The sequence below is a fragment of the Sapajus apella genome, unplaced genomic scaffold (assembly GCF_009761245.1).
Source record: "Sapajus apella isolate SASKATOON/1434 unplaced genomic scaffold, GSC_monkey_1.0 scaffold157, whole genome shotgun sequence".
NCBI lineage: Eukaryota > Metazoa > Chordata > Mammalia > Primates > Cebidae > Sapajus > Sapajus apella.
Window position 1 is genome coordinate 1,244,698 of NW_022437097.1, and position 13,047 is coordinate 1,257,744.

The window sequence follows — 13,047 nt, forward strand, 5'->3', positions numbered from 1 at the left end:
ATTTCAACAGGTTACTGTAGGCAAGTCTGGGAATCTATACAGATGTAAATAATTCATGTATGTTTTATCTATATCATATAAGATACATATGTAGATACACCATATATCTTGACATACATAGATATACATTATACATCTATAGCTCCATGTCTTAGTTTGTTTTCATGCTGCTAATAAAGATATACCTGAGACTTGGCAAAGAAGAAAAAGGTTTAATGGACTTACAGTTTCACATGGCTGGGGAGGCCTCATGATCATGGTGGAAGGCAAGGAGGGGCAAGTCACAGCTTATGTGGATGGCAGCAGGCAAAGAGAGGGACCTTGCGGAGGGAAACTCCTGTTTTTAAATTATCATATCTCCTGAGACTCATTTACTATCATGAGAACAACACGGAAAAGACTTGTTCCCATGATTCAATTGCCTCCCACCAGTTCCCTCCCACAACATGTGGGAATTTAAGATGAGATTTGGGTGGGGACACAGCCAAACATATCACTGGATATATACTTTTTTGGTAGAAAATACCCTAAAATATGTTTCCTTTGGGAACCCACTACTTGGATGTATTGGAGGAAGGCTGATATTGATCTATATTTCTTTCCAAGGACAAAGAGCTTAGTATTTTTTTGCATCCTTTCTTACTTCAACCGTGAAGCAAATTCACATTATTTGCATCTTAATGGAGATTCCTTTTCCAAGAAAAATGATTGACATGGATATCTTCAAAATTATAACAATTTGGATTGCCCCCCATCACACTGAGAACTTGAGAAAGATGTATGATGTGTGTTACAGCAGGGATCCCCAGCCCCCAATCCATGGACTATTAGGAACTTAGCCACACAGCAGGAGGCAAGTGGTAAGTGAAGCTTCATCTGTATGTGCAGTTGCTCCCCATCACTCATATTCCCACCTGAGCTCCACCTCCTGTCAGATCAGCAGTAGCATTATTCTCATAGGATGGGGAACCCTATTGTGAACTGCACATGTGAGGGATCTAGGTTGTACTCTTCTTATGAGAAACTGATGCCTGATAATCTGTCACTGTCCCCCTTTACCCCTAGTTGCAGGAAAACAAGCTCAGGACTCCCTCTGATTCTACATTATGGTGAGTTGTATAATTATTTCATTATATATTACAATGTAATATTAATAGAAATAAAGCGCACAGTAAATGCAAAGTGCTTGAATTATCCCCAAACCATCCCTCCACCCCTGTCTGTGGAAAAATTGTCTTTCACAAAACCAGTTCCTGGTGCCAAAAATGTTGGGGACCTCCATGTTAGAGAATACCACTGTTTTTATTATTATAGCAGATACTTATCACTGTTTTTCATCCTACTTTCTATGTTCTTATTTATTTAATCCTCGTGACAGTACTGTAGGGTGCATACTCCCCACTTTACAAATGAAGACACTGAGAGAGCTACTAAATGCCAGGCTGGCTCTGGGGTCAACTGTCTTAACCACTCTACCAGCCTGCTTGTCAAAATGAAAAGAAATTCATTAGTTTTATTCCCCTTTGTCTTTATACTAGAAAACTGAAATGCAATATCTCCTTCCAAATCTCCTGGAAAATTTGGATCCTAAATCTTCTCAACTCAAGGAAAGGGAAACTAATTTTACTTTAGGGCAGATTTTTGGGTCTAAAGGACCATCAACTGCAGTGTGAGAGTACTGGAAGAAAAGTGAGTTTGAGGTGCAAGTGCCTTTGGAAGTAAGAAAGGATCTTCAAGACAAAATGAGGTCAGTGGATGAGGGAAGCCAAGGAGGGAAATTGCTGAGGGGATACCTAGGACCTGGGACAGATCCCAAAGAAATGCTGGAGCAATAAGAGGGTTTTTATTCCGAGAAGATGACATGGTTTGGATCTGTGTCCCCACCAAATCTCATGTTGAATTGTAATCCCTGTTGTTGAAGATGGGGCCTGGTGAGAGGTGTGTGGGTCATGGACGCAGATCCCTCGTGGCTGGTACTATCCATCCTTGAGAGAGTGAGTGAGTTCTCTGGAATCTCCTTGTTTAAAAGAATTGACACCTCTTCCCCCTCTTCCCCCCGACTTGCTTCTGCTTTCACCAGGGGAAGTGCCTGCTCCCACTTCGCCTTGTGAAACAACTAAAAGCTCCTTGAGGCCTCCCCAGAAGCTGAGCAGATGCTGGCACCATGCCTGTATAGCCTGCAGTACTATGAGCCAATTAAGCCTCTTTTCTTTATAAATTACCCAGGCTTAGGTATTCCTTTCCAGCAATGCAAGAACAGCCTAACACAACAAACCTGGGTGGATGTTTGGATGTAGCCAAAGACAGGCATGAATGATGGAGTAGGATGTCACTTCTATGACTCTCAGTGAGCCATGCCTCCTGCTGTCTGTTCCTCTTGATCTGATCTAGGCCTGTTAGAATGCTGATAGAAGGGACCCAGTGCCAGGTGTGGACTTCAGCTGTAAGAAGGTTTGGCCATTTCTGATTGTATGTTTTGGAAGGATTGAACTTGTGGAGAGTCAGAAGCCCTGAGATTGTGTGGAGACTGAAGAACCCAGCCACCTGTGAGAAGTGAGGCTACAGACTTCTGATTCCCATGAAGTGTCTCTGTCAGCCTTCAACTGCTTGAGCCAGTCTGGTTGAGGCACCAGATATATGGGTGAAGAAGTCATCTTGGACATTTCAGCCTCAGAAGGCATTGCATGGGACAGAGACAAGCCAACCCTGTGGGCTATCTGAAATTCTGAGCACAGAATCACGAGCAATGATAAAATGGTTGTTGGGATAGAGCAGCCACTAAATTTTGGGTAGTTTGTTTCACAGCAGTTGACAGCCAAACAAACAAAATTAAAACAAACAAACAAAAACCCTGTGTCATTTGCATGCACAGGAACTGCAGAGAAAGGGAGGCTTCATCCGCGGCAGACCTAGCCCATTCTCTTGATCCCAGCTCCGTGGATCTTAGTGAGATCTTCATTAGCATCTTTCCTCTTACCCATCAGTCACTTAGCTATGGCGATGCCATAGACAGTGCATAAATTCTCCCTGGTCACCCCATGTAGACAATCCTCTTCTGCTTTTCTTTGGATATTCATGAGCCCAAACAAGTGGAGTGAATACTTGTACATCTGGTGGGACAGTGTGATGGTTCATTTTATGTTTTAACTTGGCTGGGCCACCATACTTGGATATTTGGTCAAATGGTATTCTGGATGTTTCTGTGAAGGTGTTTTTTGGATGACATTAATGCTTAAATTGGTGAATTTTGGGTAAAGCAGATTCCCCTTTATAATGTGGGGGGTCTCATCTAATCAGTTGAAGACCTTAACAGAGCAAAGACTGACCACCCTCATTCTGCCTTGTTGAACACTAAGGGATTCTGCCAGCAGGCTGCCTTCAGCCTCAAACTGCAACTTCCCTGTGTCTCTAGCCTAGCGGCTACCACCGTCAAATTTTGACCTCACCAAGCCTCCATAGTTGTGCAAGCCTAATTCTTAAAATAAATCTTTCTCTTTCTTTATATGCATAACCTGTTGGTTCTGCCTCTCTGGAGAACCCTGACCAATATGGATGGTAAGACTCCTTGCATATATTCTTTGTGTTGGTCAATAGCATATGCTTGAGATCGTCTAAGCTGGGACAGTAGTGAACAACTCTCTGTTACACGTATTAGAACAATTATTGGATTGAGAATTTGGAGCTCTGGGTCAGCCTCTGGCTCCACTCCTCTCAACCTTGGGAAAACCAATCAGCCTTCCTGGGTCTCAGTTTCATTAAGCGTATAGCTCTCAAAAACGTTGTGCAATTTAAATACGGTTATTAGGATGAAATAACAATGGAGCCCTTGTTACTGCAATAATGAGTGCTTAATCATGACCCAGGTGGGGACCATATAATATGTTTTTAAAAAATTTTTAATAAAGAGTTTTTAAAAGTGGGCATATTTTGAACTTTCTACTTTCTGCAGCTTAGCTGTATGAGCTGAATAGAGGTGGATTCTGGGGGTTACCATACTTAACCAATTACCCAAGGACATTAACTGGCACACCTGTTCACATTTACTCTTTTATGGCTTGGCCTCAGAGCCAATAAAATTACAGTTTGCTCAATTCGCTTTCATAATGCATCGATTGCTTTTAATAATACATTTTCTCCCAAGTGTCTGAGTGGACTGGTGATAATGGTCACTTCAGTGTCAGAGTCCACAACTTAAAGGGAAAGCCAATCTGATTCTCTTTTACTAAGAGGCCTGATCCCTAGGAGCTGGTGGCCTCTGTGCCTGGCCTGTTTGCTTTCCGGTTTTAGGGCAGGTTTGCTAGAGTGCTTATTGGCCTGTGTAAGCACGGTAGCCCCTCGGCCCTAGCAGAGCACTGAGGAGCAATCTGGTGGCTCTGAGCACTCCCAGAGCAGTGCCTCAGGTCATTAAGTGCCCACTGAGGAGGGCTGGCTTGGGTCACTTTTATGATATAAAGTAGCTGTGACCCAGAGCCTGTGAACAGAGGAGTTTTCCAAAGTGACTGGACACAGACTTTGCAGTTAACACTTGCTAAATGCTTTCTGACTCCTGGGAAGGCCCCCTTGGTCTTGCTTGCTGGGATCCAGTCTCTGGACAAACACTGATGGTGGATTGATTGCTGCTGTAACATGTGGAGTTTGGGAACCACAGAGATTTAAGACCAGAAAGGCTGTGACCTTAGAGATCCTGGGTTTAGTGGTTTTCAAACTTATTTTTAGCTGTGGAGCCTTTTGTTCAGGAGAAATGTGGGGCAGAAGCACAACACGGAAAGCAGGCAGAAGTCTGCACATCAGGTTGAAGTTGCCAAGAATAGAAGGCTAAAGACCAATATCTCCTGGGGTTCTTCCTTAACTTTCACGAGGACCCCAAGGATGGAGCCTCTGAGGATCAGTGGTGTGGTCCAGCTTCTTCCTTCCACACACGAGTAAATTGAGGGTCTGCCCCCAAACATGCAGCGGGGCAGCCTGGGTTATTTCTTCCAGAGACCTCTCCTGGAAGTTCTCTCTACTGCTATCACTCTGCTTTTACCCACAACTTGCAGCAGTGTAGCATTTTGTTTATCTGTCCTGTTGTAAATTATGGCAATGGCTTCCCAGGATCTCTTGGAAACAGTTCTGAGGTCACATCTTCTTTTTAGAGGTGCTCTAGTGGAGGGACTGAGTCCCAGCTTAGGAGTTGGCTGCTCCAAGTTCTGGTCCTGCCCTGCTTACTGTGGAGCTTACTGATGATGGGGAAGTTGCTTTCTTTCAATGGGCCATAATCTGGAAAATGAAGATTGTAACGTCTTAGATAAGGGTTGTATTAGCTTCTTGTTGCGGCTGTAACAAATTAACACACACTGGATGGCTTGGAGTAACAGAACTTGACTCTCTCATGGTTCCAGAGGCCAGAAGTCTGAGTGCAGTTAGTTTCACCGGCCAAAATCAAGGTGTCAGCGGAAACCCCAACCCCACCCTCCCCCACTGGAAGCTCTAGAGAAGAATCCACCCCTGCCTCTCCCAGCTCCTGGAGGCTGCCAACATTCCTTGGCTTGAGGCTGCATCCCTCTTCTCTCTGCCTCCATGGTCACCTCCTCCTCATCTCCTCTTCTGCCTCCTCCTCTACTCTTGGCCTCCATTGCCTCCTCCTCTTCTCCCTCTCTCCCTCTTATAAGCATACTCGTACTCGTGATTGCATTTAGGGCCCACCTGCTTATCCAGGATACTCTCCACATCTCAAGATCTTAACTTAATCACATCTGCAAAGTCATTGCAGTGTTAGGTAATATTTTTAGGTCCCATAGATTAAGACCTGATGTATTTAGGGGTCATTATTCAGCCCACCACACCAGTCAACCTCAGCGCTCATTTTTAGCACTCAGGGGATGTGATCTATGTGAAAATGCTTTATTTATGGCAAAGTGCTAGGAAATGCATTTTTAGCATAATAATGATAATATCTATTTCTAGCAGAATATACGTGAAAATAGAACAGAGAGTGATATTAATAACAATATTAAGACTAACTGGGATTTTACAAGAGGAAGATGGGAGACAGATTTGTTCTCCAGCAAATTTGTTTATTGAGTTCTCTAAATAAATTTGTTTATTGAGTTCCTACTGTGTGCCAGGGCTCTTGTAGGGCCTTGAGCTCCTTTAGTAAATAAAGCAGCCAAAGACCCCTGGCTTCATGGAACTTATATTCTAGCAATGGGACAGAGAATAAACATGCTTACTAGTAATAAATGTAGAGAATCCCTTAGGGAGTTGGACAACGAATGCTTGGAAAAAAGCAATAAGAGAGTGAGTGCTTGTGGTCAGGGTGGGGTGGGCTGGGGGCCTCACTGAATGGAGATGTCTGAGCTGGCCTGCAGGAGGAGTGAGGGGTTTATGCCCGCAGGTGTCTGGACGGAGGGGCATCCAGGTTGAGCATGGTTATAAGAGGCTGCAGTGGACACTTGCGAAAACTGTTATGGAAATAAAACAGTCAATGCTCAAGTTTTAAATTTTTTTAAACACAGTTTCTCTGTTTGCCTGCTTCAGAGATCATGAACTCAAAGTTTCCAGAGGTCCGACACATCAGCAAGGCAGGCCTGGGGGAGGCGATTGGAAGTGCTAGAGATGGCTAAGAGGTCCTTACCCTACGAAGCCAGAGCTGTTCATCTCTGCAAGATGTAAACCTGGTGGCTAGGTTTCAGAAGCTGGAAGTCCAAAATGTCCATGTGAAATTTCCCAATTTTGAGATGCAATAGAAATTCATATATTAAAATGGTGCACCTTGGCTGGGTGTGGTGGCTCATGCCTCTTGTCCAGGCACTTTGGGAGAGTGAGGGGGGCAGATTACCTGAGGTCAGGAGTTCGAGACCAGCCTGGCCAACATGGTGAAACCCCATCTTTAATAAAAATACAAAAATTACATGGGCATGGTGGCATGTGCCTATACTCCCAGCTACTTGAGAGGCTAAGGCAGGAGAATTGCTTGAACCTGAAAGGCAGATGCTGCAGTGAGCCGAGATCGTGCCATTGCACTCCAGCATGGGTGAGACAGAGTGAGACTGTCTCAAAAAATAAAAAATAAAATAAAATAAATAAATAAAATGGTGAACCAAACTAAACATACTGGATGGACAGATTCAGCTCACAAGCTGTCATTTTTCAACTTCAAGTTTATGAGATACATTCACCAAAATTTAGCATGTCTGTCCTACCTACGATGAGTAACAATTTCTCCTAAGTTCAGCATGAGGAACTCAGGGTGGAGGAGATCAAGGTCTGCATCCCACTCTTGAAGTGATGCGGGGCGCACTCTGCATTGGGGGTCCCTGTTATCCTTCCATGAGGTTCTCTGACATTGGCCCACCCTGGCCACCCTCCCCTCTCCTCCTTTTGTGCTTGGGCTCGGCACTCAGCCTGGTCTTTGGTCAGTTCTTTCATTTTGTTTTGTGTGCTTCACTTTATTTCATAGCACGTTGTAAGAATCTGAAGGAAAGTATCATTCTGGAATTCACTTGAGAGGCTTTTCCTTTCTGAATTTCAATAGTTTTGGGGGGTAATGGTGGTTTTGGTTACATGGATAAGTTCTTTTTTTTTCTGTTTTTGAGACATAGTCTTGCTGTGTTGCCCAGACTGAAGTGCAGTGGTGCCATCTTGGCTCGCTGCAACCTCCACTTCCCAGGCTCAGGTGACACTCCCACCTCAGCCACCTGAGTAACTGAGATGGGATGACAGGCACATGCCACCACATCTGGCTAAATTTTGTATTTGTTGTAGGGATGGGGTTTTGCCATGTTGCCCAGCAGGTCTTGAACTCCTGGGATCAAGCAATCTGCCCACCTTAGCTCCCAAAGTGCTGGGATTACAGGCATGAGCCACCATATCTAGCCGATATATCCTTTAGTGGTGAATTCTGACATTTTGGTGCACTCATCACCTAAGCAGTGTACACTGTACCCAATATGCAGTATTTTATCCCTTACCCCCTTCCAACCTCCCTCTCCCCCTGAACTTATAAGTGAGAACATATGATATTGGTTTTCCATTCCTGAGTTACTTCACTTAGAACAATAGCCTTCAGTTCTATCCAAGTTGCTGCAAAAGACATTATTTCATTCCTTTTTATGGCTGAGTAGTATTCCATGGTGTATATATACCACATTTTCTTTATTCACTTGTTGGTCAATGGGCACTTAGATTGCTTCCATATCTTTGCAATCGCAAATTGTGCTGCTATAAATATTCATGTACATGTGTCTTTTTCATATAGTGATTTCTTTTGCATTGGGTAGATACCCAGTCGTGGGGTTGCTGCATCAAATGATAATTCTACATTTAGTTCTTTAAGGAATCTCTATACTATTTTCCATAGTGGTTGTACTAATTTGCTTTCTCACCAGCTGTGTAAAAGTGGTCCCTTTTTTGACTTTTTAATTTAATTATGGCCATTCTTGGCAGGAATAAGGTGGTATCGCATTCTGGATTTAATGTGCATTTCCCTCATAATTAGTGATGTTGAGCATTTTTTCATATGTTTGCTGGCCATTTGTATATCTTCTTTTGAGAATTGTCTGTTCATATCCTTTGCCCACTTTTTGATGGGATTATTTGTTTTTTTCTTACTGATTTGTTCAAGTTTCTTGTAGATTCTGGATACCAGTGCTTTGCTGGGTGTGTAGTTTGCAAATATTTTCTCCCACTTTGTAAGTTGTTTGTTTACTCTGCTGATTATTTCTTTTGCTGAAGCTTTTTAGTTTAATTAGGTCTCATTTTTGTTTTTGTTGCATTTACTTCTGGGGCCTTAGTAATAAACTCTTTGCCTAAGCCAATTCCAGAAGAGTTTTTTTTCTGATGTTATCTTCAGAATTATTATGGTTTCAGGTCTTACATTTAAGTTCTTGATCCCTTTCGAATTAATTTTTGTATAAGGTGAGAGATGGGGATCCAGTTTTATTCTTTTACATGTGACTTTCCTGGTATTCTTTCCCCACTTTATGTTTTTGTATGCTTTGTCAAATATCAGTTGGCTGTAAGTATTTGGCTTTATTTCTGGGTTTTCTCTTCTGTTCCATTGATCTATGTGCCTATATATATATATATATATATATGTACCATGCTGTTTTGGTAAGTGTCGCCTCATACATAATTTGAAGTCAGGTAATTTGATGCCTTCAGATTTGTTCTTTTTGCTTAGTATTGCTTTAGCTATGAGGGCTCTATTTCCATTCCACATGAATCTGGGTTTTTTTTTTTTTTCTATTTCTGTGAAGAATGATGATGCTCTTTGGTTGGGAGTTGCATTGCGTTTTTAGGTTGCTTCGGGCAGTATGGTCATTTTCACAGCATGCTTTCTTCCCACCCTTGAACATGAAATGTGTTTCCCTTTGTTTGTGCCATTTATGATTCTCTCAGCAGTATTTTGTAGTTTTCCTTGCAGAGGTTTTTTCATCGTGGTTATATTGATAGTTTTCTTTTTTTTTCTTCTCCTTTTGCTGCTGTTGTAAAAGGAATTGAGTTCTTGATTTGATTCTCATCTTGGTCATTGTTGGTGTATAGCACGGGTACTGATTTGTGTACTTTAGTTTTGTATCCTGAGACTTTGCTGAATTCGTTTATCATATCTAGGAGCTTTTTGGATGAGTCTTTAGGATTTTCTAGGCATACGACCGTATCACTGGCAGTGACAGTTTGACTTTTTTTATTCCAATTTGGATGCCCTTTACTTACTGCTCTTGTCTGATTGCTCTGGCTAGGACCTGGAAGGCTTTTTATATTGCTTGATAGAGCAAGCAAATATGAAAAATTATATAAATTGCAAAGCACTCTGTAAACATTGGTTGTTTTCATTGTGGATGCCAGTAGATGTCTAGCTATTATTGCCAGCACTGGATTAAACTTAGAAACCAGCTGTATTTTTTTTTTTTTTTTTTGATTCCTTAAGGTGATGCTGGACTCACCCTGCAATGTGGGTTGTGTAGGAATGGCAAGTTATCACCTCCTTTTTGAATAACTTCCCTGTTCTTCTAGTTGTTTTTGTTGAGCAAGGTAGCAGATACTGCTACTCTTCATCAATGTCTGGGTTCCTTCTGCTTGCAGACACTCAGGAAGATTGTACCCCCCTATCCCCTTGAAGTTAAGCATGGCCATAACTTGTTTTGATCAATGAAATACGAGTGGAAATGACATGTGTTGTTTTCTCAATTAGGTCTTTAATCAATAGTGTGCAACTCTCCATTCTCTTTTCCCTGCCTCAGCAAGGGTGGAAACGTTTTGTGATATGGTGGCACAATGCTGAGCCATCACATGGGGGCCAGATACCCTGGAGAGTGGTCCTGATGGTTCATGCCACCAAGATTTGGGGGTTATTTGTTGCCATGGAATAATGCAATAATACAGCCATCTTGACTGATACAAATTTTTTTCCTTTCCTTTTTTTTTGAGACGAGTCTCACTCTGTTGCCCAGGCTGGAATACAGTGGCCTGATCTTGGCTCACTGCAACCTCCACCTCCCGAATTCAAGGGATTTTTGTGCCTCAGCCTCCTGAGTAGCTGGGATTACAGGCATATGACACCATGCCCGGCTAATTTTTGTGTTTTCTGTAGAGACAGGGTTTCTCCATGTTGGCCAGGCTGGTCTCAAAGTCCTGACCTCAAGCAATCCACCTGTCTTGTCCTCCCAAAGTACTAGGGTTACAGGTGTGAGCCATTTCACCCAGCCTGATACAAATTATGTATATGCAACTATATGTGTGCGTTAGGCCATTATTTAACAAAAAGGCACTGCATGCTGTAGAAAGAGCACAGACTTTGGAAGTAGACTTGGTTGCTATCCTGGCCCACTGCTTGTTAGCTGAGCATCCTCCAAGACTCAGTTTCCTTATTTATGAGATGGAGAAGCAATGAGTAGGACCAGCCGTGCAAGTTATGCATTATACAGCACTTTCAGGTTTTAAGTGTGTATGTAAAGTATGAATCTCTTCACTAAGGTGAGACAAGCAGGTGCCTATGGCACAGAAGTTAGGGAGGTGCTTGCTGTCAAGTTCATGCAGGAGTTGCCATATGTTACAGATGTCTCTCAGTAGTAGGCCCTGGAGGAAGATGAGAAGATGAAGCAGTGATGGCTCTGACCATCAAGAAGCTTATAGTCTCCTGTGGGAAGAGGAACCAAGTTATCTATAGGTAAGCCCCAGAAGAAGTGATAGATGTTTGAATGGCAGGAGGCACCAGGAGATGTGGGAGGGTCAGGAACAGCTGGATGGCTGTGTGTGAAAGATCGTGGGTATTTACCAGATGCAGGAGAAAAGGTGGGACCTTTCAATCAGAAAGAAAAACAGAAATAAAGGCGCCAAGGGATGATGCAGCCTGCGTTATTTGAGGACAGGTCGAAACTTGGGAAAGCTGAGAACAAGGTTCAAAGTAGGGATTGGCGTGCAGTGGGCACAGTGGGGACAGAATTGGGTCAGTGAGATTTGAGGGGAGTCATGGGGGCTAGAGAATTAAGAAGAAGTCAGATTGACATGACAATAATATTTTTTATTATTTTAAAATATGCACAATCTCATGACTTTTGCTAAAGTTGCTTTAAAATTACCATTAGTGTTTGTTTTGGTTACTATAGCGTGTAACACATCACACTGAAGTTTATGAGCTTAAAATGACCATTTTGTAATGCTTGTGGTTTCTGTGGGTCAGGAATTTTCAGCAAGGGAAGCATGGAGACAGTTTATCTTTGCCTTGGAAGGCCCATTCACCAGCATGTCTGGAACCTGGCTGGGAGGACTCAAACACTAGGACTGCAGGCTGGAGTGGGTACAAGTGGCCTTTCCATGTGGCTTAAGCTGCCTTGTGGCATGGTCGTCAGACTTCTTACTTGGTGGCTCCAACCACAGGTGTTCCAGCAATCAAGGTGAGTCTATTGTGACCTAGCCTTGCAAGTCATGCAGCATCACTTTGCTTCATTCTTTCGGTTACATGTTATGTTACAAGCCTGTCTAGATTCAAGAAGAGGAAACAAAGACCCCACCTCTTAATGAGAGCAGTGTCCAAGCCACATTTTAGAAAGCAGGTGAATAGAAGATACTTTGCGGCCAACTTTGGAAAATACAATCTGTCGTAGCACTCAATCATTTTATGCAAATAATGCATTCTGCTAATCTCACTGAGTCTGATATCCTAAGTATACTTTCGTGTGTCTAAATAGTGACCTACGGCGTCGACATTTTGGAGTGTTGACAGATACTATCTTCAGCTACTTCTCCATGGTGAGTTCCACTATGGGTGCCAGAGGGAGATGAGTGTTTGCCGGTGATACTCAGTCCGTCCAAGACTCAGGCAAAAGTTTCCTGCCGGAAGCCATTCATCAGAGCACCCATTTCCTTCTGGAGCTTCAGGCTGCTCCTCTCTGAATGGAGAGAGTAAACTAGATGACATTTCAGCAATTCCTCCAGCTTCCTGATTTTTATTTACAAAAGGATTGACCTGCGTCTTTTCCCTCTGCAATCAGAGTAAGAACTGACACTTTAATGAAAATTTCACTGCTAGCCCTGAATCACCAACTTTTTAAGAAATTAATGCAGTGCTTGCCTTTCAGTTTGTGTTAGCTGTGATGCTATGAAAACAAAGCAGAATAAAACAGGGCTTTAGGCGCGAGGGATCAGGCTGGGTTATCGGGGGTGTTTGGTGATGCCTTTTCTGTTCAGATCCACAGTTGTCAGCAAACTCCCAATCCGCATTGGACTGTTGTCAGTGAAGAAGCCGGAGGCAATATTTACCCCCAACCAGGCTGAATTACAAATTATTGGCTCAGCTAGACTAAACTTGGACTCATGGAAAAAACTTGCCAGTGCCTTTTAATAGCTGAGTCAGTTTAGAGATTTGGATGCAAGACAATCAGTATTCTAGACACCGCACTTAGGAAAATTCCAAATTCATTTGAGTAACTTGCAACATAAATAACTGGATTTGCTCTTGGTCTGTCCTTTGTTTCCAAGCACTGTACCAGTTACTCTGGCAGAAAAAGGAGAGAGAGAGAACATTTTATCAATTCATTTTGCCCTCTTTCACCTGACTAAATGTAC